This window comes from Colius striatus, chromosome 6 (genome assembly GCF_028858725.1).
Source record: "Colius striatus isolate bColStr4 chromosome 6, bColStr4.1.hap1, whole genome shotgun sequence".
In the NCBI taxonomy this organism is placed as follows: domain Eukaryota; kingdom Metazoa; phylum Chordata; class Aves; order Coliiformes; family Coliidae; genus Colius; species Colius striatus.
Genome location: NC_084764.1, coordinates 15,204,365 through 15,224,222, shown reverse-complemented (window position 1 = coordinate 15,224,222; position 19,858 = coordinate 15,204,365). Strand labels below are relative to the sequence as shown.

At 39.2% G+C, this 19,858-nt stretch overlaps 1 protein-coding gene and 1 long non-coding RNA gene across 6 annotated transcripts in view; one reads left to right on the top strand and one right to left on the bottom strand.

Moving 5' to 3' along the window:
* Positions 1-1,042: 1,042 nt before the first annotated feature.
* LOC133625657 (uncharacterized) lies at positions 1,043-7,948 on the bottom strand. Its single transcript, XR_009818963.1, has 3 exons — positions 7,813-7,948; positions 4,694-4,787; positions 1,043-1,441 (listed from the first exon to the last, which is right to left on the bottom strand). It is a non-coding gene; the product is annotated as an uncharacterized LOC133625657 (long non-coding RNA).
* A 347-nt stretch (positions 7,949-8,295) lies between these two features.
* STXBP6 (syntaxin binding protein 6) overlaps positions 8,296-19,858 on the top strand; it is a 113,248-nt gene continuing 101,685 nt past the window's right edge. For 2 of the 5 annotated variants that reach the window (XM_061997666.1, XM_061997664.1), the window contains exons 1-2: positions 8,296-8,493; positions 10,530-10,559. The gene's annotated coding sequence lies outside the window, so the exon portion shown is untranslated. The remainder of the gene's footprint in view (positions 8,494-10,529; positions 10,560-19,858) is intronic. The other 3 variants (XM_061997665.1, XM_061997663.1, XM_061997668.1) reach the window with 3 other exon arrangements.

The window sequence follows — 19,858 nt, the reverse complement described above, 5'->3', positions numbered from 1 at the left end:
CTCTCTGAAGTAGACACTGTGATCCCTATTGCTCCTGACAGTTTTGGCAGGCAACAGAGAGCCCATGCCATGAGTAAGTGCATAGCTTTGTGTTATTTAGGTGTCATTGCACAAGGCTGTTTTACCCGTATCACAGAAATCTCAGGGTACTTCTACTTAAGTCTTTGAATACTGTGATTACTTCAGTAAGCTTATAATGTTGAAGGGTATCTCCATAGAAACACACCTATCTATATGCATATGTAGGACATAGATATACATGTAAGCATTAAAAAAAAAGTTAATTAAATAGCCTAATAGTTTCTTTCTTAAGAACACTGATTTGATTCTTTCTGCTTCTGAAGACAAGATTTAATTTACTGTCATTGATGTGGGCAATGTATCTTGCAGCTTTCAGGTAGCAACTTGACTTCTACCTAATAATCCTCACTCTTCTAAAAAAGCACATTCTCCAATATGCATATCCTCCTATCCAAGCAACTTGTCCAGACAAATTGCACTGGCAACTAGTGAACCTCTTTTAGCATTAATGTCTTAGCAAAGCATGTGGCTGATTTTACCAGAGGCAGACTCCAATCTAGCCTTGAATTTAACACTTGTTCACTGACATAGAGAACTTTGAAACTATTTTCAATTTGGTGTGTCCTCATAAAAGGCAGACAGAGAGCCAGTGGTAGAAAAATAAAGAAAAAACATATTTTCATGTTATTATAAATTAATATTAGAAAAAAATACAACAAAAATCAAAGAGCAGAAGTGCACAATTATTTCTTGGACAGGTTTTGTATCTATCTTCTTGTGTCTTTGCAGACTGATTGCAAAAAGAAAGCTAAACATAATGATTAAAACAAGAAATATGAGTTCCAGAGAATAAGGTTTGGCAAGATCTTGAAACTTCTCTAAGATGTACATTCTTCCAGGTTTTGACTGATGCTGAATCAACTGTTTTGCAAATATAGATGTTCTGATTATTACATTTTAATTTGATAATTCCTGTTTTAAAAATATGATTTTTAAAGAAGCAATATTGGTGAGTGACAAATTTTTATAGTTCAGTACGTACTTCAAAAGCATGGCTTATTATTGTATCTTGTAGAGATTTAACTTTTTTTTTTTACAATAAAATGCCCTCTTGCAATTTTTATTATACCTTCCCACTTTGGAGATTTAGTAATACACAGTTAGAAAAGACAGCAAAATAGTAGTTCCTTAAAGAGTTTAATATGGGAGGTTACAAGAAACATAAGAAACATTCTTTGCCTTACCAGACATCTGACCAACATGAGAACAGAGAGTTTCACAGAGCCTGTCATAGTCTCAGTCCACATCTTCACATACCCCTCAGTGCCATGTCCATATAAAACCTTCTCAGGCAGATTTTGAATGTGTGTGCTGGCCTCCAGCAGAGTCTCCTCCTTGTTTTTTAGTATGACTCTTGAACCTAAAATTCATGGAATCACAGAAAAAATTAATTAGGTTGAGACCTTTAGAAGTTATTTTGTCCAAACTCAAATGCAAGGCTAACTTCAAAGACAGATTTGGCCTTTGCAACTATGGCTATTCCACTGTTCGTCTGAGTGACCTCTCCTTGTATGTAATCATTCTCATCACAAAGAATGTCTTTCCAGTTATATCTACATACAATACTATAGTTGCAGATAAATGACAGTAGTTACATTAGTAAGACCTGTTAAGAAAAGAAGCCCCTCTTTTAAAAAGGCACAAAGTCTCATGTTCCAAAACTAACAGCTGTTGTGCAATCATGGTCACATCTTAAAAAAAATACTTCTAATTTTACATTTCTTTGTTGTCTATATTATTTTGGGAATTGTAAATAGTTCTTCAAGTCTGAGACACCAGGAAGTTTGTGATCACTTTTGAAGATTAGGCTTTAGGTATTTCTAGGCTTCACTTCCTTCACTTGAAAATTTAGAATACAGTATTAGGCACGTTAATTGTAAAAAATCAGAATAATTCTATTTATTGGCTTAGAATGTTGAATTTAAACTGCTGGTATTTGCGGATTTCCACTAACAGCACTCTCCACCATCAAACGTACCTGTCACTGTTCTGGAACATTTGTTATCCACAGCTCTCTTCCAGAGCTCCACTTATATGAGCAAGACTGTTATCCTTGCAACTTTACAAAGTACAGGCTACTGCTCCATTTCTGAGTTGTAATCAGACACAAAGTATGAGATGCTTTCTTTGCAGCTACAATGGGTTATAAAATACAGTTTCAATTGTACTGCCAATGTGCTGTATGGATTTCTCTTCACAGCCTTGACTCTCTCACAAGATTAGTTTTCTTCAAACCGGTAATAAGAATGGCTAAAAAATTCTTTTTTGAAAACTGGAATTTAGACTGAGTGTGTATGCATGTATGTGTGCATTTGTAATTAGTTATGAATCCAGACAATTGCACACATCAGTGACAGAACTCAGCTAGCTTTCATAGCCAGTGGAAAGGCAAAGTAGTTTCACCTTAATTTTATCATTTGCCTATGTAAAAATAGAAGTCAGATAGAGAAGCTTTTGAAAACTTTACATCTTCATAAGCAATTGTGAAGCCAACATCATAAAATTGATAAAAATACTAAAGTTTTTCAAAAATCTATATTCAATGCTTCCTCCAGCACTAGGTATCATTAGACATCTATCTTTACGGCTTTTAAGTTATCAAGCTTTTTGAAATATAATATTTAACTTGGGAAAATACATTCCATGTATATTTTCTGTTTCAAATACAAAACCACAGGTATTTAAGGTTTACACCTTAAACAAAATTAGGATCTATAATCACTGTAATAACAAAAAATTAACTGAATGGTTTTCTGTGAGAACAAAACTTTCCAAAATCAATCAGATTTTTCTTTTTTTTCATTCACAGCTGCAAGCTGAATAGAAAAAAAGTTTGTTTCTAAGGAAGGAATATATTTGTATTTGCTAATAAGGGACATGATTTAGGGAAGAATACTACAGTGTCTATAAAACATTACACAAGTGGTTTGTACTGGCATCACAGTAAATTATCTAGTGGTGTCTGCTTTTTCTGTGCTTTACCATGAAGGGCATTTTTCAAATAATTGATATAAACTTTGTAAGCGTTCCTGACTCCAAAGCAAAAAAATCCTCAGTTGCAATTTAAAAAAAAAATAATAATTGTTCTGAAAGCATGTTTCTGACCTTTTTAAAGTCCTGGAATTTTGTACTCAGAACCATGATCTTTAACACGAATCTCCACATGGCTATGATACATATCCAGTGCCAATAAACAGAAAGGCATGCCGTGCAAATTATATCTAATTTTGTGCTGCATTCCCCACACCATGTTGTGAATCACATTAGCGTTTCTGTGGTCAAGTCATATACTCTGTTAGGCCAGGCAGCACATGATGCTACTCCCCTACAAATCATAATTACCATCTGTAGATTTTATCTGCTGTTCAAGAGAAACCCATAATTAATGATTAAGCCAAACAGATCTGATATAATGCTAGAGTCTTCCAAGTTGCATAAGCATCCACTAATCAAACCCCTTTAAAGTTCTCACTGCTGCATAAGCTGCTGTATGTATTTTCAGAAAAGTGCATCTTCTGAGAAAATTTAGAAAAATGTCACAAACATTTCCAAGACCTTGGAGTCTCACATGCACTCCCCATTGCTTTGCTGAGTGTCTGAAAGCTTTCTGATATATCATTGGTCATGGAAGACAATTCTTCATCCCATTCTCATAGGGCTATTTCTAAACTTGTACATGCATGTTCCATGACAATAAGCTCCCATACCTTCATTTTAGGAAGTTGTACAATTCTAATGTATCACGGTAATCTCGGATTTGTATTTTCCACACATAGACATATACATCTTGACGTTATCTACATTAGAATTGAATCAAGGACTATTTCTTTTGACAGTGGTTATATTCAATTAAATATTTTAATTTTCAGTTGGAGATGAGACTTGGAGAAGATCTGAGTTTGCAGATAGGGATATTACTTTTAATGAAAACAGAAATTAATAAGCATCAGGTATCAGTGAAGAAACAGGGTGAACAGCAAAAAGATATCGAAATATTATTTGACTTTTTGTGGTGCTTCATTTTTTCTGTCTTAAAGAAAGATAAAATAATCTTGTAGAACAGTATCCTCCACGTACAGAACTCAATGAAATACTTGCTTTACTTTATATGTCCTATAATCCTGCAGTGAAATATCCCATAACCAGGCTGTTCTCTGTAAAGTGGTGTTTGTTCAGTCTGACTTGCTTCGCAGTCTCAATCCTTTTGGTTGTTCTATCAGTCTCATAAAAGAAAAATAACCAAGAAGATATTTGGGGGAGTCTTTATTATGCAGGAAAGAAAGGCAGAGAAGAAATGCCTCCTTTGCTACCGGTCAAAACTTTCTGCTGCTGGAAAAAGTGCATTATTCCCACATGTTCTCTCTGTGAGTAACAAAGGAGTGGGAGCAATTTGTTAAATGACCTTATCACCAAGAAGCATGTAGCTATTAAAACAGACTTATCAATTTTGCAGTATATAGATGCATATTGATTTTCTTTCAAGCATCAGTAAATTGTACTAATTCTGTGGACCAGATTATACAGATTTTTTTTTTTGTTAAACAACAAAAGAAAATTTGACTCAGCAAGTGTGATGAGAAGTATACTTCTACACAAAACAAATTATTTGTACCTTTAAAAAAAACCACAGAAGCAATTCTGTCCATTTACTTTCTTACATATGGACGCATATTCCATCATGAGAATAGCAATATACTCGTTTCATTCTGGAGCAAAAAGAAAAAAAAAGAGTTATGATCCTTCAGATGACATATCAAGGACATGCTGTAGTTTTTCAAATACACACACTGTTCACCACAGATGACTAGTTTCCGCTTTTACCTATACTGTATGAGGTTGCACCACTCCCGCTCTCCACAGGTTGCCAGCTCTCCACAGACTCCGTCTCTTGATTCTTCAAAGGTGGCTGCCTTCTCACTAGGCCATACGACCACTGGCTGCTCTAGAAGCTGCCCAAGTCCTCTGCCTCACCCAATTACTCTTAATCACACCCTTGGACTTGTCATGTGGGGTTTTCTGATCAGAGGGCTGGAACAATTAGCAAGAGGTGACAGTGGAACACAATTTGGTATCTCATAGCCCTGCAACCTGAGAAATCCAGATGTCCAGGACACAACTCCTCTCTCCATATAGTTCATCAATATCATGCACTTTTTTATGAGTTATCATCTCTGTCTTGCACCTGTAAAGTATTTAAAGTGGTTAATGGCTTTATCCATACACTAAGCATAAGCATTAGCATTTGTCATTAGCAGCCTCATGCATTCAGTTTATGCTGCATTGCTTTGAACATTATTTCCCATATAATATTTCAGGTGTCCTGCATAGTTAGCGCTGTGATTGACTGCAGACATCCTGCTCATTAGTCCTTCATCAGGCTGACACTTCTAGGCACTGCAGGAGTTCAACTGCATAGCTATGTGGTTGGAATTCTTGCTCTCCAGGACTGTATGACATTTCTTTAGCCTAAATTCTGAGGTCATTTCTTGGAAGTAGTTGGTTATTTGAAATATAATTTTGGGTATCTGTCACAAAAATTACTTCAACAGCCTCATACCTTAGATAACTACTAATACCTCTGTTTCACCTCTATTCTGCGGGAATTGTTGGAAAGTGAACCTTCCCGAATCTGGACCTCCCTCCAAAGGATTACAGAAAATACAGGCAAGCTCAGACTTTGTTTCTTGAATCTCAACCCTGCAAATACCACAGCTCTCAGAGATGTGCTCTGGTAGAAATAGTTAAAATGACTTAAGGCAATATTGCTTCCCAGGTTTAAGCTCTGGCTCTTGGCCAGAGATTGCTGCAAGGAATGTTTAGCTTAGAGGTGAGGTTAGTTTGTACTGAGATAAAAGACTATAAATTGGGGGAGGAGAGACACAAATACATGTCCTGTTCTATTATGGAGATGGTAAGTGCTGTGAAAGAGTCTGACATACTGCCAGGGGTGTTAATCTCTCATTTATTAATTATAATTCACTAGATACTACTTGGCAGAACCCTTAGGAACTCAAATAATTTTACGTGGTTGACTGACAGATTTTTTGTGTGTTGTTTAGGGCTACTTACATGTATAAACTCATTTGCTTGCCCAGACCCATTTGGCATGAAGGGTAAAATCTACTGGACTGATTTTTGGTGTGCTAAATCTGTCTAACTAATACATTTATCCGGTCATAAAGAGGACAACAATAGCTGAGCACAAGCATGCCACTCAGCCTGACAAGCCCAAGGACACTGAAGATTTTACAAGACAGCACAAGTCATAGAAAATGACAGGCTATATGCTTAAATATAAACCAAAGTCCATCAAAAGAATTTAGCATTTCTAGTAGCAACAATCAAGTTACCAAAACTAAACACTATTAGTTCAAAAGATGACAGAAGCAAAAATGAGACACATTTGAAAGCTCTGAGTAGCTGCAAAAATAAAAGTCAGACTTCAAGTTCTACTCTTACCTGAAATATATTGCCTGCAGAGAAACCCCACCCTCAACCATAAAAAAATGAAATCCCATTAAAATATACTGAGACTAAAAGAAGAAAAAAGGGACAAAATGTTCAAGTGTCATTTTTAGCATTCTCAAATGCATATTCAGCCTTTTTTCCTTAGTTTCTAGAATCAAGCAATTAAATGAAGTTCAGTAGTAGTACTAGTCTGTAGGGTTGCAGGGAAGTTAGAAAATGACATTTTAAAAGACCTGGTATTTAGACAGCAGATAAAAATGGATCATGTATCTAGACATTTCCAAGTTTATCTTTCTAAAAAAGGTAGCAATGAACTCTTTCAAGGTCTCAACACACAGATGCATCAGAAAAAAAGTAACCTTGTTTCCAGCATTGCCTTTCAGAATTGTGGCCTGATTTTTGTTTCCTTTTCATGGCTGTGCATCTGGCCCGAAGTCTATTGATGCTGGAGATTGTGAACTCTATCAGCAATCAGACTCATGCAAAAAAAACATTTCTCTTTCAGAAATTTATTTTCAATATAGAGGGAAAATTGAAGGGCATTGGAGGTAGAAATTCCTTATATATATCAGATGGGAGAGGCAGTAGGCATTTGTTGGATGCTGTTGCCTACAACAAAAGTGGACTGGCTTGCTTCCACGATACTCATGTAAAAAATATTGAAATTAATGAGTCATTGAATGGTTTTCAGAGCATTTTAAAGAGAGATCTAGAGGCGCAGCAACACAACTAAGTGTAATGGAGAGAAAAAATGAGGTGGTAGTGAACAACTGTCACTATGTAACATCAATAACCGTTAGATTAAATGATGAGATCAAAATACATGTCAAGCAAATAACCAACTTACATTCTGATTAATGAACGGAAATGGTACTAACTACAATCCATGTTGACAAAAATGCAGTTACAAAATAAACATTGTTCAATAGAGTACAAAAATATTTTGCTATGGTAGGAATGTTTATTTTCTAACTAACCAGCTCATTGTTTTCAAGCATTACATTCCCAGTATTGCCATAGTGAACATGCAGCAATTCTAGCAATGCTAGACGGTTATCTCGCTAACACCCAAAGTAGAACAACAGAATTTGTTTCCAGCCTTACTCCCCGAGCGTGGATTAACAGCCTTCTGTTATTATTTATTTGAAGTCTGACGCTTTCACAGAACGTGATGCCTTTCTGGAAGCTCACCAAGGGCTTCGGCAGCCACTCCCACACCTGACCTCCCGAAGGCTCTCCTGTCATTCCTCAGCGCTGCTTTACCTTCGAGCCACTCAAAAAAGCCAGACCCGACTCTTTCACTGCCGACTCTCCGCGACGCGGTGTGAACGTGTTTCTGTTTCACTCAGAGCATTTAGCGCTGCCAAACTCGGGCAGAGCTACAAGGTCGGTTCGCTAGATGTCGGAAGTCTGCCCGTCTAAACTCTTCTGACCTAGGCGCCTCCGCCCGCCCAGCGCCCGCTCCGGCCGCACGGGGCTCCAGCGCGCACAGGGTTCGCTCCCACCGGGCGCTACCGCCGGGCGGCGCCGCGGCCACTCCGGCTACGCGGTGTCCTCGCGGGCGCGGAAGCCTCGGCCAGCCCGCCATCAGTCGTTTAGAGCAAAGAATTGTTCCCTCCCCTCCTGCCTCCCAAACCCGCTTCCTGCCCTCACCGCCACGCTTACTCCCTAGCCACTCGCCGCGCCCTCAGTTCGCGGGCGGCCCGGGACGGTGGCTGCGACGGCGGCGGGGGCGGAAGGCGGCCCCTGGGCGGTCCCGATTGGCGCAGCCGGCGCACGTGGGGCCGCCCTCACGCCTCGGCGCTGGCCGCGCGGCGGCTACCGCCGTGGGGCACAGCACGGCACAGCACGGCACGGCACGGCACGGCGCTCCGCGGGGGTCTCCGCGGGTCTGCGCGCACCGCCCACGCCTGCGGCGAGGAGAGGAGCCTATCCGTCGGAAAGGTAGGTGTGGGTGGTGGCAGCTTCCCCCGCTGCGGGGCGGGTGGGGACCGTGCTCGCCCCCTCCCTCGGTGGTGGCGCCGCGCCCACCCCGTTGGGGCTGCAGGCTGCCACGGCGCCCACGGAGGGAACTCTCTGAGAAAGCGGGGCAGAGAGTTAACGACTAACTCCATACCAGCGTTCCCCACCTCCACCCCGGCGCGGGGGCTTCGAGCGTGCCGGGGCGAGGTAGTTGGGTCTGCGCCCTCGAGACTAGGAGGTTGTTCCCGGGCCGCTTGGTGGGGTGGGGTGGGATGGGGCGGAGCGGGGGCGGCCGCCGCCGGAGCCCGTGCAGCTCCGCGGCTTGGGGTTGCCGCTCGCCAGCAGCTGAGGTGGGCGAGCCCTCCGTCCCTCACCGTCGGAGCGGAGCGGCGGGTGGATCTCGGTCCTGCAGTCACTCTTCGGGAGAAGGCTTTGCACCCGCACCGGGCCAAAAGCCTTCTCTAGTGCATCCCAATAGCGGTCGTTCCACCGTCCTTCCTCCTGGGGAGATTCATCGGCTGGCGAAGAGGGGCACAAAACCTGTCAGCAAACGTTAAGCGGACCTAGGCGTCTGCACAGTGTTTTAGGAGTAGCTTTGACAGTCCATTGAGACGGCCACCTCTGCTTTCCCTGCCTTTTGTTTGAACTAGCTTTGCTAATGGAAAAGTAGAACTTAGAACATCCATTTTCTTTATTCTTTTGTCTTGCCTTGATGCTCCTCAAGTCAAGTTAAAGGAAATACTTAACCTTTCAATTTTTTTTTCCATTTTATTTTGTCCTCTGAGAAATGGAGGAGTTTAGGCTTTAGGAATTACATCGCTTTGCAGATCCCTCTATCTTTCTCTAAATATAAGCTGTCTTCCAGGATCTCTTCAGCTTGGCTATTTTCTTTTTGTGAGTCAGAACTAGTGTTACTGCTTTTCATTGCTTGAAGAGACCCATGGCATCTCTCTCAAGAGTTTTTAGAGTTGTTCATGTGGTGGAGATTATCTGGTGTCTTGTCATTAAGGTTACTGAAGCAGACAGGATCGTAGTCTTTTCTACCCTGAAATACTGGAAGATGGCAATATAGTATCTTTATTTTCTTTTGGTTATGACATCAACTCAAAGCTGCAGCATCTAACTTGTAGAGGAGGTCTCTGACCTGCCATCAATTTTGAGAAGAGTGAGCAGAGAGCAGGGAAGTTATACCTTGCTGTTGATGCATTTCTATCAAGTCATAGGTTTCTTTTCCTCATGTCTAGTTTCCAAGCACCCTTTAACTCCTGATTTTTTCTGTAAGTGTAGGTAGCTACTTAATGAGGCTATAAACCCATAACAACACACTTGGAGTTTTAAGTAGTGAACACAAAATTAATAATAGAGGTAGTTTGAATGTGGATAAACATGACAGTGAGTTGCAGTTTTTTTCCCCATCCTCTGTAAAATACAACTTTTCATTATTTTGCCCCTAGGTAAAATGATCCCCTGTGGGGTTGATGATAGTCTGCTTGATAAATTACTTGAAAAAGATCTCTCTCACTGAAATGTTTTAGGGCTTTTCTGCCTGGGGGAATGCAGCTATGGTGTAGTCATGCCATACTAATTTCCCTTGTGCATACACTTAATTTTCTTTAAGAATATGCCTTAAAAATTGGATGTCACCTTTAAAGATGCACTAAGATAAATCAATGAAAATAAAAAATACTGTGCCATTTTTAAAATAGAGTGAAAGCACTATTTTGGAAGTTAGCCCAATCACCATTTTGTGATAGCTTTTCCAGGTGAAGGAATTTCCAGATGGAAAAAGGTCTGTTAATAATTGTGCTATGGAAAGTAAGGGTTATTTTAGACCTGAGTAAGAGTGTTTGCTGTGAGCTCTGAGGTTGATGTTAAAGCATTTCATTTCTCTTCAGGTTTCTGAGTGCCCCTCTAGACATGGTCTGGATCTGAACATCTAGAGTCAAGGAAGTGTAATAACATAATAATGTGTGCTCTAGGAGGCCCAGAAATAATTATTTTTTTTCTTTTTCTTCCAGATATATATTCAGATCACCTCTTGTATGCAGGTAGGATTACTAGGGAGTGAGGATAATATAAAAATAAGCTAAATACAAACCCCTCAGTATGAAGAGGTTTTTTGTCACCCACTTAATTGAGCACTTACACTGGAAGTTCACTTCTTAAGATGAATTTGTCAATAGATATTTATTATGTTTGTACAGTTGTTAGTAAATTAAAGCGTACCTTTTAGAACTTGAAATACCATTTTCTAAGAAAAAACACAGTTTTAAAGATGACTTCTGTTTTATTATGAATAAAATTCTGTGATATGCGGTTTCTGGAAAACGGTAGCTGTCAGTCTGTTTTGGGAGGAGGTGTGCTGTCTGAGAAGTCCAATTGTTCTTTCTTTCTTATTTTCTTCCCTTGCAATTTCATGTTCCTTTCCAATGTACAACATTGCCAAGGTTATACAGAAGTATTTTAGTCACAGCTCTGTAAGCTTGTGTTTGGATAGCGTGATGGTAAGACAAATTGATTCCTCCTGTTTTTAACCAAACAGGAATGCTTTAGCTCATGCGTGTACAAAGCCAAATCAAGTCCTTCAAGAGAACACTTAACTTGCTTAGTTCTCGACTGACAGTCTCTAGTGATGTTGGGGATTTTAAAAATGGATGAACTAAAAATCCCTGGCATTAATTTGTGTTGTACTCAGAAATGCTAGTGAATTCGTTAGTACACCTTTGCATGTGACTGTAGCAGGCCATGCTGTGTTGACTGTATAGAAGCATGTTTAAATTTAAATTTGGGGGTGATTATTTTTCTGTTGTTCTGGGTCAGGAGCAACTAAACTAGTTTTGGGGGTTTTTTGGTATCCTAGAAAAACATTTTAAACTTTGAAAAAAGAACAAAATAGTAAAAACAGTTCAAAACAAGAAATATGTTAGGTTTTCTTGCCTGAATGATGTCATTGAATGTTGTGACTGTGATGTCAAGGGAGGAACCCTGGTTTTAGGGTGAAGAGGAAAAGATATTGCTTATTCCTGTTAGGTTTGTGTTTTGTTTTTGTTTTTTTTTTTTTTTTTTCCAATCATCTCCTCTTAAGTAAGCTGCTATAACAGAAATGAATGTTGATTTCTTTGGAAGCAAAGGCATTTCTGAGGCTATATGTAGCAGAAATAAACTTGTGAAATGTACTCACTGGGTAACTGAGGGGAGAAAGGAGACCAGACAATTTTACAAAATCATGGTATTCACACTCTTTCAAAACTACCAGTATCTTCCCCCCATCCTGAAATATCTTTTATGTGGTAGTTCATTTTCTTTCTGCAGGATGCATTTACTAGAGGTCCAGTTGACCTTCTGAATCACAGAATCTTAAGGGTTGGAAGGGATCTCGAGAGATCATCTAGTCCAACCCCCCTGCCAGAGCAGGATCACCTAGAGTCGGTCACACAGGAACTTGCCCAGATAGGTTTTGAATGTCCCCAGAGAAGCAGAGTCCACAGCCCATCTGGGCAGCCTGTTCCAGTGCTCTGTCACCCTTACAGTGAAGTTTTTCCTTATGTTTCTTTGGAACCTCTTATATTCCAGCTTATACCCATTGCCCCTTGTCCTATCATTGGCCATCATTTAGAAGAGCCTGGCTCCGTCCTTCTGATATCCACCTTTTACATATTTGTAAACATTAATGAGATCACCCCTCAGTCTTCTCCAAGCTGAAGAGCTCCAGCTCCCTCAGCCTTTTAGCATAAGGGAGATGATCCACTCCCTTAGTCATCTGTGGCCCTGCACTGAACTTTCTCCATCAGCTCCCTGTCTGTCTTGAACTGAGGAGCCCAGAACTGGACACAATATTCCAGATGTGGTCTCATGAGAGCAGAGTAGGGGGAGAGGAGAACCTCTCTCAACCTACTAACCACAGTGCTTCTAAATACAGCCCAGGATGCCATTGGTCTTCTTGGCCACAAGGACACATTACTGGCTCATGGTCATCCTGCTGTCCACCAAGACCCCCAGGTCCCTTTCCCCTACACTACTCTTTAGTTCATTCCCCAACCTGTACATGGTACATGGAGTTATTCTTTTCCCAGATGCAAGATGCTACACTTGCCCTTGTTGAATTTCATTAGATTTCTCCCTGCCCAATCCTCCAGCCTATCTGGGTATCCTTGAATGGCAGCACAGCCTTCTGGTGTGTAAGTCACTCCCCCCAGTTTAGTATCATCAGGAAACCTGCTGAATCTGGAGCTCAAAGATGTGTGATTTTTTTATTTTTCCTTGACCTACGTTAGATCCTATTATGTGTTCCTACTTTGCCTTTCATAATTTTTCTTTGGCAGATAGTATTCCCCCCCACACCCCCTTGACTATCTTATGTGGTAAACTTCAGATGCTTTCTCTTCTTTCTTTTTGCTTAGAGATTACATGTGATTCTTATATCTGTGAGGTTTCCAAGTAGAATAAAACTCAAGTGGTGTGATGACAGCCAGATCTCTTAATAATAAGGGAAACTCACTTGCAGTAGGTATCTCTACAAAATACTTCGGGTGGAGAGAATTTGCCAAACAGATTTCTGGGTAGTTTCAGTTTTTGTTGTGTCTGCATAAAACACTTCAGTTAAACCTGTATCAGTAATACTTGTATCAGTGTACCTGTATCAGATAAACTCGTTTTGAATTATATTTTAGTATAAGAAGTTAACCTACTGCTAGTGCAGTTAAATTGAATGAAAATAAGCCTGTTTAAATTGTGAATAAAACTGTGCAGCTGTGGAAACAATTCCTTTTCCTTGAAGTATCACCATAAGGTAAAATGGGAAATGTACCTTATAAACTTTGGTGCCTGCGTGCAGTTCAACTGTGAAAAATATCTTATCAATACTTAGCATTTCTTGGTGTTTTGGCTGTACAATAAGTTTATTAGTTTTATATTTTGGTTTTGGGTGTCCTGTTCACAGGCAATTCTATATTATATATGAAGGATGGTTTGGAAAATGTTTTTTGATTGCTTTGACCAATTACTTGGTCATAGAACCAAAACGGTAGTTCTCTAAGTGTGCTTACCTTTTTTTTGGGGGATTGTACCAGTACAAAATAAGAATTTTGTATCTTGGAAAATTGTGTTTTTGAGGAGGGGAAGAGCAAACACTTAGCAGTATGCAATCTACACTTTCAAACTCCCTCTTGGTAATTAATAGAAGTTGTAGAATGTTCCCAAGGTTCTTCTTGAGTTGTTTGACTTTTTGAGCCTTTATCTAAGCATGTCAACTTTTCTCTTCATTAAAAGAAACACAATGCTCACATCCATGGTTAGTCATACATAGAGAGAAATAATATGATAAATTATTGACAGACTACTCTTACCCTGTTAGGATTTCCTGATAGTTTATTAGTTATTTGAGCTTGTATGACAGGTTCCTGACACTGTAACACTAACTGTCCAAAGGTTCTGATATGCCCAGAAGTTAGCAACCAGTCTGTTAGCACCTTTGTATATAAAGTTGTCAACTAGCTTTGTGGAGTGAGAATTTTTTCACTGGAGGATAGCAATCAACTCCTCTCTCCAACAGCATCAGTTTTATTATTTTGTAGGAGTCTCACACTGGGGCTTTATTCTATCAGGCAGTAAGTACTGGAGAAGGCCTAGATACTCAGAAGAAATGTCCTTCACTTGTGCCTGGTAATGCAAAGGGACTTGCTGCTGCCTTCCTGGTTCCTTGCTGATAAGCAGCCAGTTGCAGATGGACTTTGTACCTGTGTCCTTTGTCACTTTTCTTTACTAAATGAAAGTTACGAGATTCAGAGAGACAAAAAAGTGTCTGGTGTCTTTCCACTGGGAAAGATGTCAAAAGGAAATTGCTGCTTGTAAATTTAGATGCTCACTAGGTAAGAAGGTGCTCCTGTCAAACATAGGAAGGTTTTGTTTGTTCTTTTCCCTTTGTTTTACAGGCAGATGGCTGAGTGAAGTCAGAGAGGCATTCACAGATGGAATAGTTCTTGGTTACTGGCCCTGAAATTTTCCTAACTTACGTTTTTCAGAGCCATCTTAAATGAGGACCTTTTACGAGTCATCCTAAATTGTGCCTAAACTATTTATTTTTGTCTTGATCAGCGCAGCTGTTCAGTTTCAGCTTAAACACACTTTCAACGTGTTGTTTCAGGAACTGTTATTCTTGACTGATTTTAGGAAAAGTCCAGCTTGAGAGACTGGAATCACGTGTCAATTCATTTAAAATTTTAAAACATCAGTTTTACTGTAGCCTGTTTGCATTTGCAGCTGTACAGAAGTGAGTGTCAGAGAAGCAAAGAATGATTCAACAGCATATGAAGTGCTGGGTACTTCCACATCACTAGTAATGTAGCATGATCTGTATTTGAAAGATGCAATCAAGACTGAATATTTACTTTTTTATTAATTATCTGGGTGACAAACTAATTTGGTTACGTTATGGTAGCTGACTGAGGATGCTTTAAGGTGGATTGTTCAAATCACTTTCAGTTTACCATGGCCACAAATATGCATACAGCAATTAATGACTGAAGTGTGTTTTTTTTGAAGATTCTCAATTAAATGAACTCCTATGGAAATTAGAGAAGAGGCTGTATTTGACTTCACTGGGACTTCAACAGAGCAGCTAGGCATGCTTTGTCACGTGGAATTAATTTACTTTTCTATCTGCTATGTACTTAGGTATGTTTCAGACATTCCTTTAATATGTAACTATGAGGCTAGGTGACATAGGTTTCTCAGATGCTAAGACTATAGTTACAGCATATAACCAATTCTTGAAAAACCAAAATCTAAGATTAAGGATTTTCCTTGTGGTGATGAGTTGTATCTTACAAAGCTATTAATTAACCTTTAAACTTGGAGGTCAATTCAAATTGCATTTGTGCTTTGGTCTGGGCTTAAAACTGGAGTCTGTTATGTCAGGCCTTGCATTACCTCTTGTGAGTCAACACTGTCCACTCCAGGCACCTGATTGTCCCTTGACCTGAGGTGTCCACATTTCCTGTCTAGCCAGTGGAAGGAGTTTGAAGCCCTGAGAGCATGAATTGTGGTGTTTCACAAAATAGTAATGGTATTACTTCAGTATTAGAAAACATGAACAGAAGTAGCTTTTGTGTGAGCTGGGAATAAGACAGTACAGTTTTGTGACTGTACTGTGTTAGATGATGTGATTTTTGGCACACCACTGTCCCTGCATACCTCAACAAGGTAATATGAGTTGTGGATGGTGCTTGTCCTCCGGGGGATTAGTTGCATGGGAGTGTCTCTTGGGAAAGCCTTATGAAGGTAAGAGAATTAACAGATCTGTGAAGGTTCTCAGGATTGAGACCTGTAACTTAATTGTAATGTCTTGATGAGATCTCAAATGTCACATTTAACATCTTAAAATGAATGTGGAACTTGTGTATCTTTAAATCAAAGCCCTTAAATGACAGAAGATTAATGTGCCAGTCCTTAAAGGAGTGAGAAACCAAACTGCCTATACCCTGATTAAGAAATCTAGTAGATGTGAGCTATTTATAGGGCACCTTCAGATCCTCAGAAGAATTACTGGGAAGAAGACTAGTTTCAGCTTCTGTTCAATTACTAGTGTTTCAGTTTAGGGGGACAAGAAATATGTAGTAAAAATGTTTTAGAGTCTGGTAGCTTTTATTTTTTTTCTTTAAAAATCATACATCTTAACTTCCTAAAAAGAAAACTTTGAGGATAACCTCTGTCAGCTAAGAAATGTCTTGATTCTTCTTTTATGGAAAAGATATGTATATGTAATTTATCTGTAATATGTGTATACAGACACATATTGGACTTAGTCATTGTATAAAATGAAACTGCTTTTTTGTGGTGGTTATTCTTGTGAAAGAAATGGTAATATTTTGGAGTGGGAGAATAAGTGCTTATAATAGGCCTTGTAAATGCCTTTTTTGTGGTTCCAAATGTCGGTGGGTCCAATCCTAAGTCTAGTTACTTGCATATGAATTTTTTAATTAATTCTACGTTTCTGTAGAAATGACTACTTATACCTGAGAGTGAGCTGGTATGGGCTGAGGTAAGAATTGATTCTGTTGTCCTAAGAGTGCAGTAAATGTGCTTTTGCATTGCTGTTAGGAAAGTGTTATAACATGGTTGCAACTCTGCTTCCCTTTCACTGCCACTAGTTTATTAGGGAGCTAACTTGGGTTTCTGGATGTTTGGGTAAATGAAGTAGGGAATTCTCCAGTTGTATAGAACATTTGTTATTTCCTATTTGTCCTCTATGGAAGATTGTGAAGCAGTGTATAGCCAAGATACTGAAACAGTTTGTGATTATCTGCTTGTTTCAAACAGTAATAGCTGATGCCTTCAAATTCTTTATCTGAAACCTTGAAGTAACTTTAAATATTGACTGGTTTTGTGTGTATGTGTGAAAGCAGTCTTATTATTCATTCAAAAGCTAACTGTGAATGATTTAAGATTTGTTCTTTGTATTCCATTTAGTTACAGGGAAAAGTGCAGGAATAGGTTGTGTTTGCTGGTAACCCAGGAACCGCTTGGAGTGTAAAGCAAGGCTTCCTTAGAGGCCTGTCCTATCAGAGCAGTGATAAGACTGAGAAATTCTGTCTAGCACTGGGCTGGTGTTCAGTGGCACCTTGCGCCTCCGGTCTGGAAGTGCTTACTAGGTGCTGAGCTCTCCCATACATCCAGGAGCTGGGTGTGGTGAACCTTTGTCGCTGAACTTGGTGACCTTAAGTGAATTGTTTAAGGTCATATTATCATTTGGTAATAAAACTGATGATAATGCAGCTTTTCATTTCCATTTTTATAGATTGTCAGTGTATCAAACTTCATGTTTCAGTCTTTTAAGCAGTTCAATGAAACTTGAAGTGAACTTGATGTGCATTTCAAGTCCTTTGGTATTTGAATTTTTTACTTAGGTCATGGAGAATCTTGCCCAGTTGTTACCAGACTTTGTCCCCTTTGCAGTTTATAACAAACAGTTGCTTAGCTTTCTAGAGTAAAATAGGCAATGACCTGATCTAAGTTGACCTGCTTCTGCAGAGGGGGTTGCACTAGATGATCACTAAAGGTCCCTTCCAACCCTACCATTCTATGATTCTATGTACATGGACAACATTCTTTGTGCATCTGTTGTCTTGCTCTGTAGTCTGACATAGTTGGCATGTACCTCGTCTCTGCCCCAGAAGGAAATGAAACTTCACAGATGGAGCAGTAAAAGCCACCCATGTTGAAGGTTTAGCGTCTGGATGTTCCACAGGTACCTGTTTTGGCAGCCAGAGTTACAAGAGTGCATTTGCTCACTTTCTGCTGGTGACGAAGTAAATCCAGGGTTAGTTTTCCATATGTTCCCTCCACTATGTGGATTTATTTTATGCTCTTACAATACAGGCTTGTTGGAACTTTAAGATGTGCCCAGCTTTTATGTGAGTGCTCTTATTAATTTTTGCCTTATCATTTCAACCCCTTCCTCCCCCCAAAAAACCAAGGTGATATGAGACAGAGGTAATAATTTATGTCTATTATGGCTTTAGAAAGGAATCTCATTCTTCTGAAAGAGGAGTAAATAATTTTGATTGACAATAAGAGAGGAATCCTTTTTATTTCATTTAATGAGCTGCCCAGGGAAAGTGGGGTAGTAGGAACTGGAAAACAGGAACCCAAACTGTGATGTATTGTAATAAGCTATTCTGAATAAACTCTTCTGAAAATGGAAAAGAAATGCTATAGGACTGTGAGATAGTGGAGCAGTCTCCCTATAAACATGTCTGATGGGGAGGAAGTGACACTTTGGTACCACTGAAACAGAGAGCTGCAGTGAGTAGCCTTATTAACATTGAGGCGTGGAAGCTGTTGGAGGTGTTTATCTGATTAATGAACCAGTCGCACTGGTTCAGCTGTCCTCACTCAATGATTATTCCCATGACCTGGTCTCAGCTGTGTGTTGTTCTGTCTAATCTCACTCTTTATATTTTCTGCCTTTATAATTTTGTCTATTCTTTACTGTTTCTCATCATTTTTCATCTTGTCCTTTGTATGTGTCTTTAATCATCAGGCTGCTCTCTTTAAAACCTCATTTAGCAGTCCACTAGGACTTTTTAAGGGATTTAGTAGATGTGTGTTTTTTCTGTCCTGCCTCACCTTAAACATTAAATTCTGCATCTTTGGATCAGAAAAAAAAAAAAAAAAGGTAGAGATGAATTTCTGTCATTGAGAGGGTAGTTCCCTCCTTTTCTCATTTTCTTGTTTCCTAATCTGAACAATCAGACTCTTTGAGCATATCTTGAAAACAAGGTATCTTTTGGGAAGAGCAAGATGTGACATTTCCTTTCTAGCTTCCATTTCTCTCTACTTTCCACTTTTCCTCCCTTTCACAAAGTTTCTTCCATCATTCTTGTGAGAGTTACATACTTAAAATAAAACAATGTAGTTACTGATAATATGGGATAGAAGGTAAATTCTGTAAGTGACACTGTGGTATATTCTGGGTATTTCCAGGTACATTACTACAGTCTGACAGGAGGATGTGAAATATTTCACACACATTGAGTGAACAATAGCTGTTAGGAATAAACACTTTCAAATTATCAGAGCTGGATAACCCGTTTCAGAAAATTCTAAATCAGAAAGCTGCAAAAACTGGGGATGGAATAAGAAATTGAATCGAGGGGAGGTCCTGTAATTACATTAAATAGATAACTAAAGGTTGCTCTTTATGCTGTAGTAAAGCAGAAGAAGCCAATTTGATGCCAGTGCTGAATGGTCAGTAAAAAGAAGAAAAAGACAAATTTGGGGTGGTGTGTGGTTGTTTGCCTCACAGTAAGGTGCTGGCCAGTTTAATATATATACTTTAATACTGTGCAGCGTCTTCTGTATGTAACAAAGCTTAAAATTGGAGCAATGTATGTTTAAAGTCAAGTGAAATAGATCAATTATCTTTTAGTCTTTCATTGAAAGGAGCAATTTCTTTCAGTGTAGGGTTATCTTATGTAACAACATAGAGGACATTGAAGAGCTGTTGTCTTTGTTGACTGGTGTTTTTCCTTGTTCTTCTAAGAAGTCTAAGGACTTTACTGCTAATATCTGTTATACTTCTGAAAATTATTAAGGGCTATTTTTAGTATACATAATTTGTAAATTATTTGGACACTTATCTATATCTGATACCTCTGCTTTTTAAGAGATGAACTTGTGTCGTTGCATATTGTGGGGTTTTATTAAATGTTTTATATTAATTTGAAAAGTGAGTCTTAAATATGAGTTGTCTTAACTTCAGACATCTCTGTGAATCTGCTCTTACATAGACTATGAAGCACAATAAAATGACTGGTCTGTTTGCAGATCTTCATTGTATTACCAGTAC